Here is a 21290-nt window from a genome sequence, read left to right on the forward strand (position 1 = left end):
AATGCATTCCATGTCAGATTCTTCTTTGACTGGGTAATTCACGATTTGACTTGATAACCCAGGCATGGTATGTGAAAAGAGCTCCATGGAGTAATCTGTAGTGTGGCCTGCCGCATCCTTTACTTTTGGTAGGGGTGATGGACACAAGGAAAGGTGTGGTTCCTGACCATGAGCCTCCAATGACGACTCAGTGCTTTTATTTTTTGAAACTTCAGAAGAGGAGGCGATAGAGCTGGAGGCTGTGTCAGCAATGTAAGCCAAAACTTGTTCCTGAAGCTCCGGCTTTAAAAGCAGTTTACCTACTCCCAGAAAAGGGAGCCTTCGAGGCCTTGTGTGTAATGATGTATAGTAGGTTTCTATGAAGACAGTGGCTAGATGATAGAGTCACAGACACAGGTATACGTGAAAGTAGTTTGTATTAAACAAGCAGCACAGAACAGCACAGGTGCTGGCGGAGCCAGATAATGACAGCAGTGGTAACAGCAGCAGAACTCAGTCCAGTAGATAGCAAGTTGTACACCGGCACTGTGTAGATGTAAGCAGACACAGTCTGAAGAATGCAGGCAAGGACAGTCACTTAGCCCTCTCCCTTGCGGGAGGGGAATCTTCGGGCACAGTGCAGTGGCAGAGAAAGTCACTAGGTAATTGATACTGGATGTGCAAAGGTAGCAGGGATAGTCTCTCAGGTGGAACGCACACAGCAGTCAAGATCTTCAGCGCATACCGTGAGTGCTGTAGTAGCGGTGAGCGGTGGAGGCAGGGCTGGAAGGAGCCTTCAGGCCGACCCCGTCAGAAGGTCCAGGCAGCGGCAGTTAGGCAGCAGGTAATCCAGGTGGATTCAGCAGGAAGGAAGGAGGTAGCACAGTGTGCAACTCCCAGCTAGCAGATCAGGTACAGGACGAGATATACAAGCAAGGTAGTCACGTCCAGGAAAGCTATTTAAACCCGGCGGGCGGGACCAACAGGCGGTGATGTCACAGGAACCAGTATGGCCGAACGAAGCCAGGCTTAAGGGCAACAGTAAGGGCAAGGTCCGGAACACAGCAGAATAGGAACGATGCTTACATTATTCCCCCCTTAAAGAATGTCCTCCGGACAATCTTCGACCAGGCTTGTCCGGGTACCTTAGATGAAACTGCTCCAGCAGCCGCGGAGCACAGATATTCTCCACCGGTTCCCAGGAATTCTCCTCGACAGAGTATCCTTGCCACTTGACCAGATATTGCAACTTCCTTCTGAAGATCCGTGAATCCAGAATCTTCTCCACGACATATTGTTCATGTCCATCAACGAGCACTGGAGCTGGAGGAGAGGAAGTACGCCCTGGGAAAGAATTTGGTACAACTGGCTTTAGTAGGGAAACATGGAACACCGGGTGAACCTTCCAGGCAGGGGGTAATTTCAGACGCACCGCTACCGAATTCACTAGAGCCACGATCTTGTATGGCCCTACAAACTTCTGCCCCAGCTTGACAGTCGGTGCCCTCACCCTCAGATTCTTGGTAGACAACCAGACCGTATCTCCCACCCTATACACCGGAGCCGGCCTCCTGGTACGATCTGCTGCTCTCTTATACCTTTCCTGCGCAGTCGTCAAGGTGGTCTTCAGAGCTTCCAAATTCTGCTGTAAGAAAGAAAGATGGTCAGACACAGCAGGCACTGCAGCCTCCTTGGGGAACTGCGGCACGATGCTTGGGTGGTAACCCTGATTAGCAAAGAACGGTGACTGCTTAGTCGAGGAGTGCTGCGAGTTGTTATATGTGAACTCTGCCAGGGGAAGCAGATCTACCCAATCGTCCTGCAGATGACTTAAGTAGCAACGGAGGTACTGCTCCAGGGTCTGATTCGTACGTTCCGTCTGTCCATTAGTCTGTGGATGGTAAGCCGAAGACAGACTTACTCTAATATCCAGAGCCGCGCAGAAACACCTCCAGAACCTAGACGTGAACTGCACCCCACGATCCGAGATCACCTCATCCGGGACTCCGTGCAGACGGACCACCTCTTGAATCAACAAGTCTGCAGTCTGTTTTGCTGTGGGTAATCCAGCGCAAGGGATAAAGTGTGCTGCCTTAGTGAGGCGGTCCACGACCACTAGAATGGTGTTCTTACCCTTGGAGACCGGTAGTTCAACAATAAAGTCCATTGAGATGGATCTCCAGGGACGAGATGGTATAGGCAAGGGTTGTAACAACCCGGAAGGCGACGCACGAGGCGTCTTGAACCGAGCACATACCTCGCAGGATGACACATATCCCTCCACGTCCTTCCGGTACGAAGGCCACCAGAAGTACCGAGCCAGGAACTCTTGGGTCTTCGTTATTCCACGATGTCCCCCAATCTTAGAATCATGGATCAGTCGGAGGACTTCAAGTCTTGTCACCTCTGGTACATACAGCCGATTCTCCTGTAACCACACTCCTCCATTGTAATTTAGGCTTACTTCGGGGGTAGGTTGCCTTAGCAACGGATCTGCTGCGTATGCTGCTTTGATCTCAGACAGAAGATCCTGATGATGGATTGCAGAGATGAAATGAGCGGGAGACACAACAGTACTAGGAGACGACTTAATCACTTCCTCAGGAGCAGCAATCCTAGATAGCGCATCTGCCTTACCATTCCGTGCCCCCGACCTGTAGGAGATGATGAAGTTGAATTGGTTTAGAAACAAGCTCCAACGTGCCTGACGTGGGTTCAAACATCTTACGGACTGCATGAATTCCAGGTTTCGGTGGTCGGTAAGAACTGTAATCGGAGTTGAGGACCCCAGCAGCAAGTGTCTCCACTCCTTGAATGCCGTCACAATCGCCAGTAACTCCTTGTTCCCTACGTCATAGTTCTTCTGCGCCGGGGATAGCTTCTGAGAAAGAAAGGCACAAGGATGAAGAACTGCCTTCTCACCTCCTCTCTGTGACAACACTGCGCCGATGGCGACATCCGATGCGTCCACCTCAAGAGTAAAGCTCAGGTCTGGGTCTGGATGTCTTAAGATGGGAGCCGACACAAATTTGTCCTTCAGCCGTGTGAACGCCTCCTGGGCTTGCGGAGTCCACCGGAACGGTACCCCCTTCTTGGTCAGTTGGGTGATGGGAGCCACAATCTCAGAGAAGTTACGGATGAAGCGCCTATAGAAGTTGGCGAATCCCACAAACCTCTGAACTTCCTTCACCGATCCTGGCGCTGGCCACTCCTGGATCGCTCTGGTCTTTTGATCGTCCATCTGGAGACCCTGTGGAGAGATGACATAACCGAGGAACTGCACTGTTGCCCTGTGGAACTCGCATTTCTCCAATTTGATGTAAAGATGGTTATGCAGCAGGCGTTGCAGCACTGTCCTCACGTGGAGCCGATGTTCCTCGAGATCACTGGAAAAGATTAAAATGTCATCGAGATACACAACCATAAATACATCAAGCACATCTCGGAAAATGTCATTAACAAAATGCTGAAAGGTTGCAGGAGCATTTCGTAGTCCGAACGGCATGACCCGTGATTCGAAGTGTCCATAACGGCAGCGGAAGGCCGTCTTCCACTCATCTCCAGACCGAATTCTCACGAGATTGTAGGCTCCCCGAAGATCCAGTTTGGTGAATATCTTAGCCTGCTTCACCCTCTCCAGTAGTTCAGAGATTAAGGGTAGCGGGTGCCGATTCATGACCGTTACCTTGTTTAAATCACGGTAGTCCATGCAAGGACGCAGACCCCCGTCCTTTTTCTTCACGAAGAAGATTGGTGCACCCGCAGGAGAAGTAGACGGTCAGATGAAGCCCTTGGCGAGATTCTCGTTGATGAAGTCCTTCAAGGCCTTTAATTCAGGACCAGACAAAGGGTAAATACGCCCGAATGGGATCTCCGCCCCAGATATCAGTTCTATCGGGCAATCATAAGGCCGGTGGGGAGGTAACATATCTGCCCTCTTCTTATCACATACCTCTGCCAGATCCTGATACTCCATTGGTAATTGTCCCTCAGTCGTAGCTACTACCTTGGGGATAGCAGCGACCTTAGGAATAGCGGGGTTGCTGTTAGAACTTGGAGGGAACTGCACTTCCCTGGTCTCCCAGTTGATGCGAGGATTCTGAACCTGGAGCCAAGGTAACCCCAGGATAATAGGAAAGTGAGGAGAAGATATTAGTAAAAAGGACAAATGTTCCACATGTTCCTCTCCAATGCATACCTTCACCGACTCAGTCTCCATGGTTACCGGTCCCGATGTAAGTGGTGACCCGTCTACTGTCTCCATCAAGACTGACGACTCCCTCTTCACTGCCCTGATTCCATGCTTCCTTGCAAACGCGATATCCATGAAGTTTCCACTGGCCCCGGAGTCCAACATGGCGGCGCTCTCGACACACCGACCCTGGAAGCAGACCCTCAAGGATAGGTAATAGTGGGAATTCTTCTTAGTAGCGAAGGAGGAAACGACGGATGTCATCGAGATCACCACTGCGTTCAATGGAAGAGATGCCAGCGAATTCATATCGGCAAAGTCCAGGTCTCTCTGATTGTCTCTGCCCCCCGAATTGTTCAGATCTAGGACGCAGGACTCCCCCGCCTCAGAGTTACAATCAATGATAGCTGCAGCCGTCTTACGTCTCCTGACTGGACACTCGGAGATGAAGTGACCGGTCCCCCCGCAGTAGAAGCACAGGTTTTCCTTAAAGCGATGCTCCTTGCGGGCATCAGGAGGATTTCTACGTACGGCATCCACCTGCATCGGTTCTGGCTCGGGCTCGGGATTCCTCCTGCTGGTGACATCTCTGGAGGGAGAAGAGAACGGAACAGTGTTATTAAACCGTAGATCAGACCAGCGCTCCTGTCTGCGCTCAGAGAGTCGATTGTCAATGCGGATGCAGTGGTTGATGAAGTCCCCAAGAAGCACGGGCGAGTCCCCGCGTGCCAGTTCATCCTTAACTGCCGTAGACAATCCCCTGCGGAAGATGGCCTGCTTGGCTGCCCCGTTCCAGGTGGTGTCTAAAGCCCATCTACGGAAGTCCAATGCATACTCCAGCACCGAACGCTTCCCCTGCCGAAGGGTCAGCAGCGTCGTCTCAGCAGTATTAGCTCGGTTCGGGTCATCAAACATCTGCGTCATTGCGGCAATGAAATTGTCCATAGAGTTAAGCAGAGGGTCGTCGGTCTCAATCAAAGGGTTGGCCCACGCGAGCGCCTTACCAGACAGCAGCATGACTATGGTCAGAACTTTGGAGCGTTCCGTAGTGAACTGTGGGGCATGAGCAGCAAAGAAGATCCGACACTGGTTCAAAAATCCTCGGAATTTATCCCTCTCACCAGCGAACCGGAAGGGTGGAAGCTTCGGGAAGGTCGGTGTAGTATCCCGGGCAACACCTGCTACCTGCGCGGCTGGGGCCTGTTCCAGAGCAGCAATCCGATCGAGCTGCATAGGAATCGCTTGCTCCAACGCCAGAACACGATCACCCTGAAGAGGAGCTGCTTGTTCCAGCGCCGTAATCCGATTTGCCAGTCGTTGCAACTGTGCCTCTGCTGCCCCGGCGTTGTGTTCGATACGTTGCTCCAGCGTGTCCAGCTGGGTCCTAATGCCTGCCACATCCTGCCGTATCAAAGCAAGCTGCTTGCTTACACGTTTCTCCAGGGACTCTACACCTGCGGTCTCCATATTGGTGGCTTGTATATCCTGTAATGATGTATAGTAGGTTTCTATGAAGACAGTGGCTAGATGATAGAGTCACAGACACAGGTATACGTGAAAGTAGTTTGTATTAAACAAGCAGCACAGAACAGCACAGGTGCTGGCGGAGCCAGATAATGACAGCAGTGGTAACAGCAGCAGAACTCAGTCCAGTAGATAGCAAGTTGTACACCGGCATTGTGTAGATGTAAGCAGACACAGTCTGAAGAATGCAGGCAAGGACAGTCACTTAGCCCTCTCCCTTGCGGGAGGGGAATCTTCGGGCACAGTGCAGTGGCAGAGAAAGTCACTAGGTAATTGATACTGGATGTGCAAAGGTAGCAGGGATAGTCTCTCAGGTGGAACGCACACAGCAGTCAAGATCTTCAGCGCATACCGTGAGTGCTGTAGTAGCGGTGAGCGGTGGAGGCAGGGCTGGAAGGAGCCTTCAGGCCGACCCCGTCAGAAGGTCCAGGCAGCGGCAGTTAGGCAGCAGGTAATCCAGGTGGATTCAGCAGGAAGGAAGGAGGTAGCACAGCGTGCAACTCCCAGCTAGCAGATCAGGTACAGGACGAGATATACAAGCAAGGTAGTCACGTCCAGGAAAGCTATTTAAACCCGGCGGGCGGGACCAACAGGCGGTGATGTCACAGGAACCAGTATGGCCGAACGAAGCCAGGCTTAAGGGCAACAGTAAGGGCAAGGTCCGGAACACAGCAGAATAGGAACGATGCTTACATTGTGGAGCCAGACGATAATGCAGGCTCAACACCTCCTGCATTAGGTGCTATTGTGCTTTTGCCACTACCAGCAGATCCACCACCACCACCAACAGCATCATTACTAGCTGGCAACCCCCGCCCACTTCCACGGCCACTTCCAACACACTTCCTCATTTTTGGGAAAATGTATCCAAAATACCACCAGCAATATGGTATTGTAAAACAAGGTATATATAGTATTGGGGAGAATTTGAATCTCCCTACAGACTTGAGGACACTGAACTAATATCTCAGGCCCAGTGTAGATTACACCTCAATATAACAGGCTGAAATTGGATGGTGTATAAAATGTCTATATAGGACTGGGGAGAATTTGAATCTCCCTACAGACTTGAGGACACTGAACTAATATCTCAGGCCCAGTGTAGATTACACCTCAATATAACAGGCTGAAATTGGATGGTGTATAAAATGTCTATATAGGACTAGGGAGAATTTGAATCTCCCTACAGACTTGAGGACACTGAACTATTATCTCAGGCCCAGTGTAGATTACACCTCAATATAACAGGCTGAAATTGGATGGTGTATAAAATGTCTATGTAGGACTGGGGAGAATTTGAATCTCCCTAGAGATTTTAGCAAGCTGACAATGATGCTCTCTGTCCCAAGTATGGCAGCAGGCAGCCTAATAAGCAGGACTGCTGCCCACAAAAGTGTGGAAAAATGAACGCTTGGTAACTGGGCAAAAAAGAGGATGAAAAGTATTTTTGCTTTTAAAAAAGCAGTTTGCTCATCAGTGTGAAAACAGCAATGCAGCTATCAGGGAGACTTATAAGGCAGCCTAATAACCAACAGAGCTGATGCACCAAAATATAGCCTCCCCTTGCACTGCACACTAACTGGTGTGTTGTACAGGCAAAATTGCTAGGTGCAGAAGCAGTTTTTTGTATCTTCTTCCCTGCCTAACGCTCTCCCTACAGAATCAGCAGCAGCAGCAGCTCTCCCTATTCTGAGATCAGAAGAAGTAAGATGGCGGTCGGCGTGCACGCCCTTTTATAGCCCCTGTGACGCCACATAAAGCAAGCCAATCACTTGCATTACCTTCTCAAAGATGGTGGTGACCGCTGCCTATGTCATCGCGTTGCCCACAGTGTGCGTCCTCCATCATTGGCTGAAAAAGGGCGCTGGAAGCATCTTTTGAAACGCGACTTTGGCGCTCTGGTCGCCGACCTCGTGGCCGACCTCACGCTATGGTTGGGTTTCGTTTCATGAAACCCGACTTTTGCGAAAGTCGGCGACTTTTGAAATTGACCGACCCGTTTCGCTCAATTCTACTTCCAGCCAATGAAAACCCAAAAGTCATTATCTCAGTAAATTACAATACTTTATAACACCAGCTTGAAAAATGATTGTAAAATCCAAAATGTTGTCCTCCTGAAATGTATGATCAGTAAATGCACTCAATACTTGGTCGGGGCTCCTTTGGCATCAATTACTGCATCAATGCGGCATGGCATGGAGGCGATCAGCCTGTGGCACTGCTGAGGGGTTATGGAAGCCCAGGTTTCTTTGATAGCAGCCTTCAGCTCGTCTGCATTGTTGGATCTGGTGTCTCTCATCTTCCTCTTGACAATTCTCAGTATCGGTGACTCCCGGAAAGCAATCAGCCGCCGGTGGTGATAACTTGCTAGGATATAATCTTATAGTACAGCAGACTATGGGCAGCCTGTTATGATTGGGTCACCGAGGAGGAAAGCAAGACCAAGCTAAGCCACAGAAAACCAGAGAGGTTGGTAACTAAGCGGATTGCAGACCCCTGATCCTATCTTCACAACTAGCAGTAGCTGTGGAGCGTACCTACGATGATTCTAGATGCCTCGACACAGCCGAAGAACTAAATAAGCCTAAAGCAAGAAAGGGGAATGTAAACTGCCCTGAAGCAGACCCCAAAGGAATAGATAGCCCCCAAACATATATTGTTGGTGAGACAAGATGAAAACACATATAGTTAAATGGAGCTTTTTTATGGATTCAATGCGCTGCTGAACATAACACACAATTACTCGTGCATTAGAAGATCGATCCACACATCCAAAGGTCAAACCAGCGGTCACTGGTTTGACCTTTGGATGTGTGGCAGCTGACTGATAATTTCATGCGCTATACCTCTCCTATATCAGGTGAGTAGAAATTTAATACGTTTCTTACCCTGTTTCTCAGATAAGACCCTATTTGCGCTTTTCTCCGTTCCTATAGTGTGAATCAGTGAAGATGAAAACACAATGCAGGTAGGAAAATAGACTGAGCAAACAATGGGGCCCAAACTAACTAGACAGAACAGGAAAGGAAAGACACTGTCTGCAATCACGCAAAAAACCCTGCAAAAAATGCCCAACACGTCTGATAGAAAAAATACTGAAGTCACTAGACTTCGCCCACTATATCAGCACTCTGGTATATTCTGAAAGCAGAGCAAAGAGAGACCAATCTAATAAGGGACAAAAACAAACTGACACAAACAGTAACATAAGGATGGAAATTCAGCACAGCCCCAGCCTGTCCTGGCTGACCCACACAAAACTGAAATGGACAAAACCAAATCAAATGTGAACAATAGCAAAAGAGCATGCAGGGACTGAGCTGGAAACTAAGACCTCAGGAGGCAGGAAAAAATCACCAGCAGGGATAGAGGGATTTGGCTGTCTTAAATCCAGTCAGAAACTCCCAATGTCCAATCGTCCTCATTATCAGGTGGCAGGCCTCTGTTAATTAGATCAGCTCCATTACCTCCTGTAACCACCAGAGGGAGCCCGGAAAGAGAACTCGTGACCCCTCTGTCAATATAACCATCTCCACTACCTTCACCAGTAACCAGAGGTAGACCAGAAAGTGAATTCACAACAGCAGCCCTTACCTACTGGCATCAGACGTCACATGGTGCCTCCACTCCTGCTCCATTCAATGTGCTTGTTACGTTCTAATTTTTGTAGAGAAAGTTTCTGTAAAAGTTTCCTGAGTCAATGTGTATTTCCCCTTTAATACTTTGGATACTTGTTGGGATAATTAGTGTGATAGTTTTACACTTTCTGCTTGTCGAGGCCACCCAGTCGGCATTCCCAACTGATTAATTACAGAATGTGCCTGATGAAACCGGGACTCGGTATAACGTGTAACTGGCATGTGTAGTTTGGCAGCCGCGCTCGCTCCTGCCCACATGGAACTTCTACCTTCAGCTAATATTTTGACTCGGCAGCGAGCAGGTATCTCAGCCCCGAGGGATCATGTGTACAGCTGAGAAAAGACGCCAGCTATTAATAACTCTGTATTGTTCCATCGTCCACACATCTGACTGCAGCTAAATCGACATCGGACGGGTGTCATAGCCCCGCAGGAGGCACCGAGGTTACAGCACTCGTCTTCCCAGTGAACAAAATGCTGAGGTGACCTAAAACGCACCCATCTCCAGGATTATCGGTAATCCCACAGATCAGCAAGTAGAAAGTCACCATCATCTGCAAGCGAGTGTTATTACTGTATCTATGTAACCAAATCTCAGAAGATATTACAATTTCCCAACAATAATTTAATTTATGGTGGTCAGCGTTGTAGAAGTTAAACAGTGGCTTGCAAAAATATTCACCTATTTACCTATTTTGTTACATTACAATCTGTATGTAAATATTTTTTATAATCTGATTTGTGTGTGATGCATCAGCACTAAATAGTCTATGTTGGTGAAGTGAGAAATATATAGGCATAAACTAAATTTATGGGATCAAATAACTAAAATTGGCATGTGCATATGTATTCACCCATTTTGCAATAAAGCCCCTAAAAATTTCTGGTGCAAGCAATTCCCTTCGTAAGTCCCATGCTTAGTGACAGGATTTCCCCTGTGGGCAATCTAGGTATCACACATCTGTCAGTATATAGACTTTACCTTCTCTGAAAGGCCACAGAGGCTGCTACACCATTAACCAAACACCATGAAGACCAAGGAGATCTCCAAATACCACCATGAAGACCATGGAGCTCTACAAACACTATCATGAAGACCAGGGAGATCTCCAAACACCACCATGAAGACCAAGGAGATCTCCAAACACCACCATAAAGACCAGGCAGACCTTCAAACACCACCATGAAGACCAGGGAGATCTCCAAACACCACCATGAAGACCAGGGATGTCTCCAAACACCAAAATGAAGACTAAGGAAATATCCAAACACCACCATGAAGACCAAGGCTATCTCCAAATGCCACAATGAAGACAAAGGAGATCTCCAAATACTACCATGATGACCAAGGAGATCTCTAAACACCACCATGAAGACCAGGGAGATCTCCAAATACCACCATGAATACCAAAGAGATCTCCAAACAACACCGTGAAGACAAAGGAGATATCCAAACAACACCAAGAAGACCAAGGAGATCTCCAAACACCATAAAGACCAAGCAGATCCTCAAACAAGTAAGGACAAAGTTGTTGAGAACTACAAGCCAGGGTTGGTTTATAAAAAATATCCCAATCTCTGATGATCCACTGAGCACCATCAAATCCTTTATCATCAAATGGAAAGAACATGGTTGTTCAAATGGCTGTCCACCAAAACTTTAAGGCCGGACAAGAAAGGCATTAATCAGAGAGGGTGCACAGAGTTCCCAAGCAGAGACTGGAGTATCTGCCCTTTGAAGTGGCCATTATGGAAGAGTGGGCAGAAAAAAGCCTTTACACACACATAAATTGTAAGGCTTGTTTTGCGTTTGCCACAAGACATGTGGGAGACTCCCCAAATGTAAGTTGGAAAGGGCTGTGGTCAGATGAGACCAAAATTGAACATTTTTGGCTACCAAATCAAACGCTATATCTGGCGTGAAACAAACACAGCTTATCAACCCAAGAACACCATCCCCACAGTGAAACATGGTGGTGCCAGCATCATGCTGTGGGGATGTTATTTGACAGCAGGTACAGGGAAAATGGTCAGAGTCGAGGGGAAGATGGATGGTCTCTACAAAGAGACACCAAAATATGATTATGAGGTCTAAATTAACTGAAAATCTACACAGATCTACTATATCAAAATAACAACCTTTATTAAATACCACTAAAAATGTCATGTACTGACATAGAAAAAACACAAAAAACACTGAAATGTCACAAAAGTACACACCACACCAATGGACTGTTGTTTGTTGGAAACACAATAAGTTCTATACTGTTCCTGTGTTGATCCTCTGCCTATCAGTGGAGGTTGGCACCCTAGGTGAAGATCACTGTGGAGCTTCCACTCCTCTGGGTCTGTCCTCAAGATGTCCTAGAAAATCTAAACAGCTGAAGTCATATGCATATGGGGGACTGCTAACACTATATAAAGTCCAATCCTTGTAACAATTCTGAAGATACTATGGAATCTGATTGCATAGGATAAGAACGAATCTGAGACTGAAGTTGTGACAAAATAAACTGTATTAACAAGCAAGGTGTTTAACATAAACCGCCAGAGATTATTCTGAATTTACAGTGAAGTGCAAACAGCTCAAAACAAAAATGTCCAGCAACAGCGTTAAATGAAGTAGAGTGCGACTGGTGCTTATACGTAACGATAATGTCCAGCAACTAAGTTATATGAAGCAGAATGCGATCTGTGCTTATACGTAACGAACGATAATGTCCAGCAACTAAGTTATATGAAGCAGAATGCGACCGGTGCTTATACGTAACGATAATGTCCAGCAACTAAGTTATATGAAGCAGAGTGCGACCGGCACTTATACGTAACGATAATGTCCAGCAACTAAGTTATATGAAGCAGAGTACGACCGGCACTTATATGTAACCATAATGTCCAGCTACTAAGTTATATTAAGCAGAGTGCGACTGGTGCTTATACGTAACGATAATGTCCAGCAACTAAGTTATATGAAGCCGAGTGCGACCGGCACTTATACACAACCTTAATGTCCAGCAACTTTCATGGCAGTCCAGAAATATGAAGGTGAAGTTCAGCAATGGGGAGGATATGCAGTGTACTATTTTAGGGCTGAAAAAGTCCCACAAAGTCCAGCACCGCAGCCCGCACAGACACAGTTCAAGAATTAGTACTCTGATAATAAAATCAAAGGTTCTTACGGACACAGCAGTTCCAGAAAAGTATAACTCCTCACTTAGACATCCGAATAAAGGTTACCACAGCCAGGATCAGGAAGCAGCACAGATGACTGAAGGCAGCTGGAAGTGATGAGGCAGAGCACTGAGTAATGAGCAGCAGTAGGAACTGTAGAAGCAAGCCAGAAGGAAGCTCAGGAGTCAGCAGCAACAAAATACTCAGGCAAGGAGTGTTTCCCAACCTGGACTAAAATAACAGGACAGACAGGAAGTTCTGGGGCAGGACGAAGTACCAGACTCCATCTTGGACACAGGCAAAACAGGCTCCATTAAACATCCTGAATTCTTACCGTCCTACAGCTCCAGGGAAGTTTATTAAACAAAGAAGGTGGATGGTGTGAATTACACAGATTTTCATGAGCAAAACCAGAGGTTCACCTTCCAACAAGACAATGACCCAAAGCATACTGCTAAAGCAACACTCGAAGGGTTTAAGGGGAAGAGTATAAATATTCTGGAATGGCCTAGTCAAAGCCCAGACCTAAATCCACTGAACAATCTGTGGTCAGACATGAAAATTGCTGTTCACCAGAGGGAACATCGAACGTGATGAAGCTGGAGCATTTATGCCTTTAGGAATGGGCAAAATCACAGTGGCAAGTTGTGGAAAGCTCAAAGAGACTTATCCAAAGTGACCCGCAGCTGCAATTGCCACAAAAGGAGGCTCTACAAAGTACTGACTTTAGGGGCATGACTAGTTATGCACACTGAAGTTTTCAGTTATTTTGTCCTATTTGTTATTCACCTCACAATAGAAAGAAAACTAAATGTTCACAGTTGTCGGCATGTTCTATACATGAACTGATGCAAACCCTAAAATAAAACAGTGAAATTCCAGGTTGTGGGGTAGCAAACCACAAAAATGACCAAGGGGGGGGGCAAATGATTATGCAAGCCACTCTATTCCTGTACATAAGGGACAGTATAATTTTTACTTACCGTATATACTCGAATATAAGCCGAGATTTTCAGCTCATTTTTTTGGGCTGAAAGTCCACCTGTCGGCTTGTAATTCGAGTCATATACCTGTGGGTCGGTGGGGGAGGGGGAGCGGGGGTGTTACAGATCATACTTGTGGAGCCCGTGAGGCTCAGTTGCCACAGAGGTACTGCCCCCTCTCCTAAGGTGTAGCGCCCCACCATCCAGGTAAGGTGGGAACTCCTTTCCACACTCCTCAACACTCGCACCCCACACAACAGGGTAGTTCTGCACAACCACATTGCGGCTCAGTGCTTAGAGAGTAGCAGAGCACCTTTGGTGGTTCCCTGCTTGGAACACTGGATGTGCTGGGAGGTGGGTGGAGTTTTTAATTTTGTAATTTTGTATGGAGCATCTTATGGGGCCCATCATGAACTGTATGGAGCATTATATGGGGCTCCTGATTCAATATGGCTATTCAAAAACATTTATCCTACTGATGTCTCAATTAATTTTACTTTTATTGGTATCCAATTTTTATTTTTGAAATTTACCAGTAGCTACTGCATTTTCCACCCTAGGTTTATACTCAAGTCAATAAGTTTTCCCAGTTTTTTGTGGCAAAATTAGAGGGGTCGGCTTATACTCGGGTCAGCTTATACTCGAATATATACGGTATATTCTTGCACATAGGGGTAGTATTATAGTTGTTATATTCTTGTACATAGCAGCAGTATTATAGTAGTTATATTCTTGTACATAGGAGCAGTATTATAGTAATTATATTCTTGTATATAGGAGCAGTATTATAGTAGTTATATTCTTGTATATAGGAGCAGTATTATAGTAGTTATATTCTTGTACATAGGAGCAGTATTATAGTAGTTATATTCTTGTACATAGGGGGCAGTATTATAGTAGTTATATTCTTGTACATAGGAGCAGTATTATAGTAGTTATATTCTTGTACATAGGGGGCAGTATTATAGTAGTTTTATTCTTGTACATAGGGGGCAGTATTATAGTAGTTATATTCTTGTATATAGAGGCAGTATTATTGTAGTTATATTCTTGTACATAGCGGGCAGTATTATAGTAGTTATATTCTTGTACATTGGGGCAGTATTATAGTAGTTGTATTCTTGTACATAGGGGCAGTATTATAGTAGTTATATTCTTGTACATAGGGGCAGTATTATAGTAGTTATATTCTTGTACATAGGGGGCAGTATTATAGTAGTTATAGTCTTGTACAAAGGGGGCAGTATTATAGTAGTTATATTCTTGTACTTAGGAGCAGTATTATAGTAGTTATATTCTTGTACATAGGGGCAGTATTACAGTAGTTATATTCTTGTACATAGGGGCAGTATTATAGTAGTTATATTCTTGTACATAGGGGCAGTATTATAGTAGTTATATTCTTGCACATAAGAGCAGTATTGTAGCAGTTATATTCTTGTACATAGGAGCAGTATTATAATATGTATGTGTTTACATATGTAGGTCAGTAGTATAGCAGCTATTATATGTCAATGATGTCAGCTTTCTTTCCTCGTTACTGTTAGAGGGATACTTAACACATAAAATGTTTTCTTGAGATTCTTTACCCTTCACTAGGGAATATATGCAGTTTATCCTCCGTGTAATTCTCTTTTCTTTTGTGTTGCTCACATTATGACGAGTGGTTCAGACGATCCTGAGATATTGGTCTTGTTAGTTGGAGCGTGAGTTTCGGGGGAACGCTCCGCCTGCAGCTTTATTTGTTTCTGCCTGTTGGATCATGCTTGGTATTTTCTGAGAGATACAAAGTGCTGAGCTCGAAGTTTTCTGCAACCTGGAGCCGTGAGGTTTCGAAAATGACTGTAATATACAATGAAAGTGAGCACTAAGATGTATCTAAGATTATCACATGTGATACGGGCCCTGCGGCCTTTTCAGCCGCTGTGATTCTGCCGCTTGTTATACCATCTTATTATCCTGCGGTACAGTCTGCTCAGCCAATGTGCATCTAAGCTGAAGTGCCACCTATGTATCTGAGCTCATCATACTGCACGTGATACTGGCTACGGAGGTTCTGGGTCTATTGTGTTGGATACAGTGAGTTCAGCTGTCCTCGGGTGACACTGTCTGCTTTCCAGTGTATCTCTTCCTATTATGTGTGATGCTGTCGGCCCTGATGTATTGGGCCTTTATATCTAAGCATATGCTGCCTGATATTGTGGTGTGGAGCCATTGTGTATCTAAGCCTTAATATGTCAGCTGGACGGATGTATCTGAGTCTATTACACTTTCTGGTAGATCATTGTGCATCTAAGTCTACCCTACCTGTACTGTGTCCCTGAGTATCTAATCTTCCCCTGTGTGATACCATCTGATGAGCTGATGTATCTCATCCTTCCATGGGTGATTCTGTATCTTATCCCATCATGTGTGACACTGTATGCTGAGCTGTGTATCTAATCCTATCAATTGTGATACTGACTGCTGAGGCATTGAACATCCAAGCCAATTCCATGTGGTACTTCATACATGTGTATCTAAGCCTCTCCTGTGTTACATTATGTGAAGAGCTCCTGCATCTAATTCTAACGTGTGCGATTCTGTCTGTTAAAACATTGTTCAGTATCTAAGCCTATGGTGTTATGGTTAAATACTATATGATATGCGATACTGTCTGCTCAGCTGGTGCATCTAAGCCTATTAAGTGTGAATCTGTCTGCTAAGCCATTGTGTATCTAAGCTAATAAAATGTGGTACTGTATACCAGTGAATCTAAGCCTCTCCTGTGTGAACTATGTACCTAATCCTATCATGTGTGGTACAGTCTGGGGGGCGCACACTTAACCCCAGTTTTAGCTGTCCTGTCCCTTTAAGCACTTCCTGACCTCTGACCCTGCTCCGGTGATGCGGCTGCACTGCACTGAATGTGGAGTCCTCAGTCCTCAGTCACCTATGACGTTCATATCACATGAAGTATATGTGATATTGCAGAAATCCAGCAGCGTGTCTGCAGTGCAGGTGTCTGATCAGTATCTGTGTCCGTCCCCTGATCGATACGAAGGCCCCGGTTCATTCCTCTATGAGAGCCCGGCCGGCACCACGAGACGTGAGACGCCATATCTGCAAATCCAAGCTGCCAATGGAAAATATTAAAGTGCCCCCGTCAGCAGGATTGTGCTCAGTAACCTACAGGCAGTGTCAGGTCGGCGCCGTTATACTGATTACACCAATACCTGCTGATGAAATCCGTCTTGTGGTTGTTGTGGAATCTGTATCTGCAGTTTTCAGCTAATGGGATCTGGTGCTCGGGGTGGCCTGTGGGCGGGGCTGTGGGTGGGATCATGGGAGGGTATGTGGGCGGTCTGTGGGTGTGGCTATGGGGTGGGCCATGGGTGTGACTGTGGGTGGGGCTTTATATGGTGCTCTGCTTACATCTTTATCTGTATGGCTTCTGACAGGTCACTGATCCCTCACTGCTCCACCCCCTATTTTACATATTGTATAACTTATTGTTTTGAAAAAAACAAAAAAATTACATTCATCACGCCGGCGCTGTAGAATGATCTGGTCTATAATATCAATATTTTTATTTAATTTAGTCATATAAATTTCATTAGAAAAAAAAATTCTTCCTTAAAATGGCACCAGCTGCGCCAGCGGAGTAGCATAACTCGGAATGCGATAGATGCTGCTGCTCAGGCGACACCACCGGCGCCATTTTGCTAGAGGAAAAAAAATTGTTTCCACCAACATGGCGCCGGCCGTGTCTGCACAGAAGCATTTATCGCCACCGACCTGACACTGTCTGTAGGTTACTCAGCACAATCCTGCTGACAGGTTCCCTTTTAAGGCTCAATGTGATAATTGCAAATTTAAAGAGAACCAACCATGGGCAGCAGGAATCAGAGCCTGACAGCAGGAATCAGAGCCTGGCAGCAGGAATCAGAGCCTGAAAGCAGGAATCAGAGCCTGTCAGGAGGAATCAGAGCCTGGCAGCAGGAATCAGAGTCTGGCAGCAGGAATCAGAGTCTGGCAGCAGGAATCAGAGTCTGGCACCATGTTTCTTTTAGTTTAAAATGTCAAATATAGTATGAAAAGTCATGGACCTTGGGGACCAGATCAGTCCGAAGACCACCCAGCTGGATTCTCCCTGCTCTGCTCTAGGTGATTGACAGCTCTCTCCTTCTGTACACATATTTTGAGTGACAGCTCTCTCCAATCAGGCTCTGATTATTTCTGTCCGTGGTCCGTGCAGCCAGGCTCTTATTATTGCTGTCTGTGGTCAGCGCAGATTATTGCTGTCCGTGGTACGCGCATCATGAATTTTGTCACTGGTTTCTTAGACATTAAAATGGTTTTCCACCAGAAAGAAATGGTAGAAAATGGAGATTGAACTTGAGCTCAGCCCCTCCACCGCTGCAGGTTCTCTCAAAATTGTCTAGAAAATTTGATTTGCCATTTAAAAATGTTTATTTCCCTCTTAGATGTCTGCAGACCCTCTAGCATAGTAAAGATGTAGGGTTAATAAATATATATACATTTTATACCTCCCCGGCTCTCACCTGTCCCTCTGCGCAGCTCCTCCAGCTCCGGTCTCTCTTCAATGCTTTCATATTGTGAAGGACATGATATGAGGAGAGGCCGAGGAGCAGTAAGGAGTCAGGTTCGGGGGGGGAGATGAGAATACGGCCATAATTTTGCTGGATTTGAAGGAGTAGAATCACAAAAAAATTGCATCTGAGCAAATCCATTTTTTTTAAATAAAATTTGAAAGAATTCAATTCACTTTAAATCCATTTTCAGATCTCTGCACATTAGCATCAGCGGCATCAGTGCAGACAGTGAGCAGAGAAGGCCGGAGCGGTCGTCAAAAGTAAAAATTACTTTATTTTTTAAAATTATTTCCTATTCATGGACAAATGTCTTAAAATTATGAAATAAAAACTAAATGTAATCTTTTTTATCCTTGTGGATAAATCGGGCAAATTGTGGCGCTCCCATGTTATTTATTGAGTCTAGAATCTAATGGAAGAGTTTTCTCAATCCCAATTATTTTACAAGAACCCTGCAGGTGAAACTAAGACCCGTCATCGACCTCCGTGTAGTTGGCAGCGAGGACTCGCGTGTCGTCTCCCCTTCTATACAGCTTTTTATTTATTACAAACTGTACATGTAAATTCCCTGGAAGCTGCCAATAGCTGTGCATTACTGACCACTTACCTGTATTATCATTATATCATACAAGATGAATGGAAGTCAAGGCCTGTACGGGAGCGACCATTACAAGCGCAGCATGGTCATGATCACGGGGCCGCCGATCATCGGCAGACACTGCAGGAATGCCGCCATGAGCTCGCTGCGCTGCAAACATGTAAAAACAGTAAATAGTTCTGATTTAAGAAGAAGCGGTGATACAAGGTTATGTCGCTCCTGGGCCTGGATTCTAAAAGATACAAGTCACAACAATCGAGTGCATGACACCACCATAAGATGTGGAGACGCCCATAGCTCACTAGGAGGAGGAGGACTTCACCCCTGCCGCAGTGAAAGCCTGAAATACACAACAGGAGGAAAAGCTTCGCAGGCTACATAAGTAACCCGAAGCGTTGGCTGGTATCAATCTGAAAATGACAGCAGCTCTGAGAGGCGTGTCCTGTATGTCAGCTGCTCTCTGCCAATCAGAATTGCTAAGAGCGCAACTGGCAATCCTGATTGGATAACAGCGTCTCATTATTGCTCTTCCCAAATGTCCTCTTAAGCTGGATGACAGTCACAGTAAATACTCTAAACTCCAGTTGGGGGGGCTGTATAGTTCTTAGTGGGGACTACAGTAGGGGGTTCATCCTGAACTATCCAGAGGTGATAACTTTTCTATTGCTGAGGATTTATGAGAATGAAGCTTATCTCTGCACACACCAGATGAAACTCTACAGGGCTCCTTTCTCCCTCTGTCAAGGTCTCTACATAGAGACTAAAAACCTTCATAAATAGACTAAATCCAGAGCAAACGAAAGAAGTATTGGTTTATAATGATGAGTCAGATGCGGTAAAAAAAGACCACGAGAAATCTAATGTAAAGTCGCGATGTAAATTAGGTGGAAATGCACAGGGTGTGAGTCAATAAACTGTCCAAGTGCACTGACACGCCCCCAATGCACTTCAAACTTATTTGCATGTGGTTTCTAAACTAGACTTTATGACTGGCACATCAGATTCCTACAAAAAAGTGTAATTTTTATTGATGTACAAACACCTATATAGTCATTCCGCTATTCCCATACAGTTGTGGCCAAAAGTATTGACACCCCTGCAATTTTGTCAGATAATACTCAGTTTCTTCCTGAAAATGATTGCAAACACAAATTCTTTGTTATTATTATCTTCATTTAATTTGTCTTAAATGAAAAAACACAAAGAGAATTGTCCTAAAGCCAAATTGGATATAATTCCACACCAAACATAAAAAAGAGGGTGGACAAAAGTATTGGCACTGTTCGAAAAATCATGTGATGCTTCTCTAATTTGTGTAATTAACAGCACCTGTAACTTACCTGTGGCACCTAACAGGTGTTGGCAATAACTAAATCACACTTGCAGCCAGTTGACATGGATTAAAGTTGACTCAACCTCTGTCCTGTGTCCTTGTGTGTACCACATTGAGCATGGAGAAAAGAAAGAAGACCAAAGAACTGTCTGAGGACTTGAGAAACCAAATTGTGAGGAAGCATGAGCAATCTCAAGGCTACAAGTCCATCTCCAAAGACCTGAATGTTCCTGTGTCTACCGTGCGCAGTGTCATCAAGAAGTGTAAAGCCCATGGCACTGTGGCTAACCTCCCTAGATGTGGACGGAAAAGAAAAATTGACAAGTGATTTCAACGCAAGATTGTGCGGATGCTGGATAAAGAACCTCGACTAACATCCAAACAAGTTCAAGCTGCCCTGCAGTCCGAGGGTACAACAGTGTCAACCCGTACTATCCGTCGGCGTCTGAATGAAAAGGGACTGTATGGTAGGAGACCCAGGAAGACCCCACTTCTTAAGGTACTGTCACACTTAGCGATGTACCAGCGATCCCGACAACGATATGACGCGGTCAGGATTGCTGGTACATCGCCAAGTGGTCGCTAGTGAGCTGCCACACAGGCAGATCTCACCAGCGACATCGCTGGGGACGGGGGTCGCTACTTACCTGTCACACCAGGCGATCCTGCGTCCTCCCGCCCGGCTCCACGCGTCGCTCGTCGTCAGCTTCCTGCGGCGCTTCCTGCTGTGATGACGAGCGACGCGTGGAGCCGGTCACTAGTTATAGCGATATTGCTAGCGATATCTCTTAGTGTGACATGCCCTTTACCCCGAGACATAAAAAACCCAGGCTGGAGTTTGCCAAAACTTACCTGAAAAAGCCTAAAACATTTTGGAAGAATGTTCTCTGGTCAGATGAGACAAAAGTAGTGCTTTTTGGGCAAAGGCATCAACATAGAGTTTACAGGGGAGAAAAAAAGAGGCATTTAAAGAAAAAAACACAGTCCCTGCAGTCAAACATGGCGGAGGTCCCCTGATGTTTTGGGGTTGCTTTGCTGCCTCTGGCACTGGACTGCTTGACCGTGTACATGGCATTATGAAGTCTGAAGACTACCAACAAATTTTGCAGCATAATGTAGTGCCCAGTGTGAGAAAGCTGGGTCTCCCTCAGAGGTCAAGGGTCTTCCAGCAGGACAATGACCCAAAACACACTTCAAAAAGCACTAGAAAATGGTTTGAGAGAAAGCACTGGAGACTTCTAAGGTGGCCAGCAATGAGTCCAGACCTGAATCCCATA

This window comes from Dendrobates tinctorius, unplaced genomic scaffold, assembly GCF_039654945.1.
Source record: "Dendrobates tinctorius isolate UK_male_01 unplaced genomic scaffold, ASM3965494v1 ptg000143l, whole genome shotgun sequence".
NCBI classification, from domain to species: domain Eukaryota; kingdom Metazoa; phylum Chordata; class Amphibia; order Anura; family Dendrobatidae; genus Dendrobates; species Dendrobates tinctorius.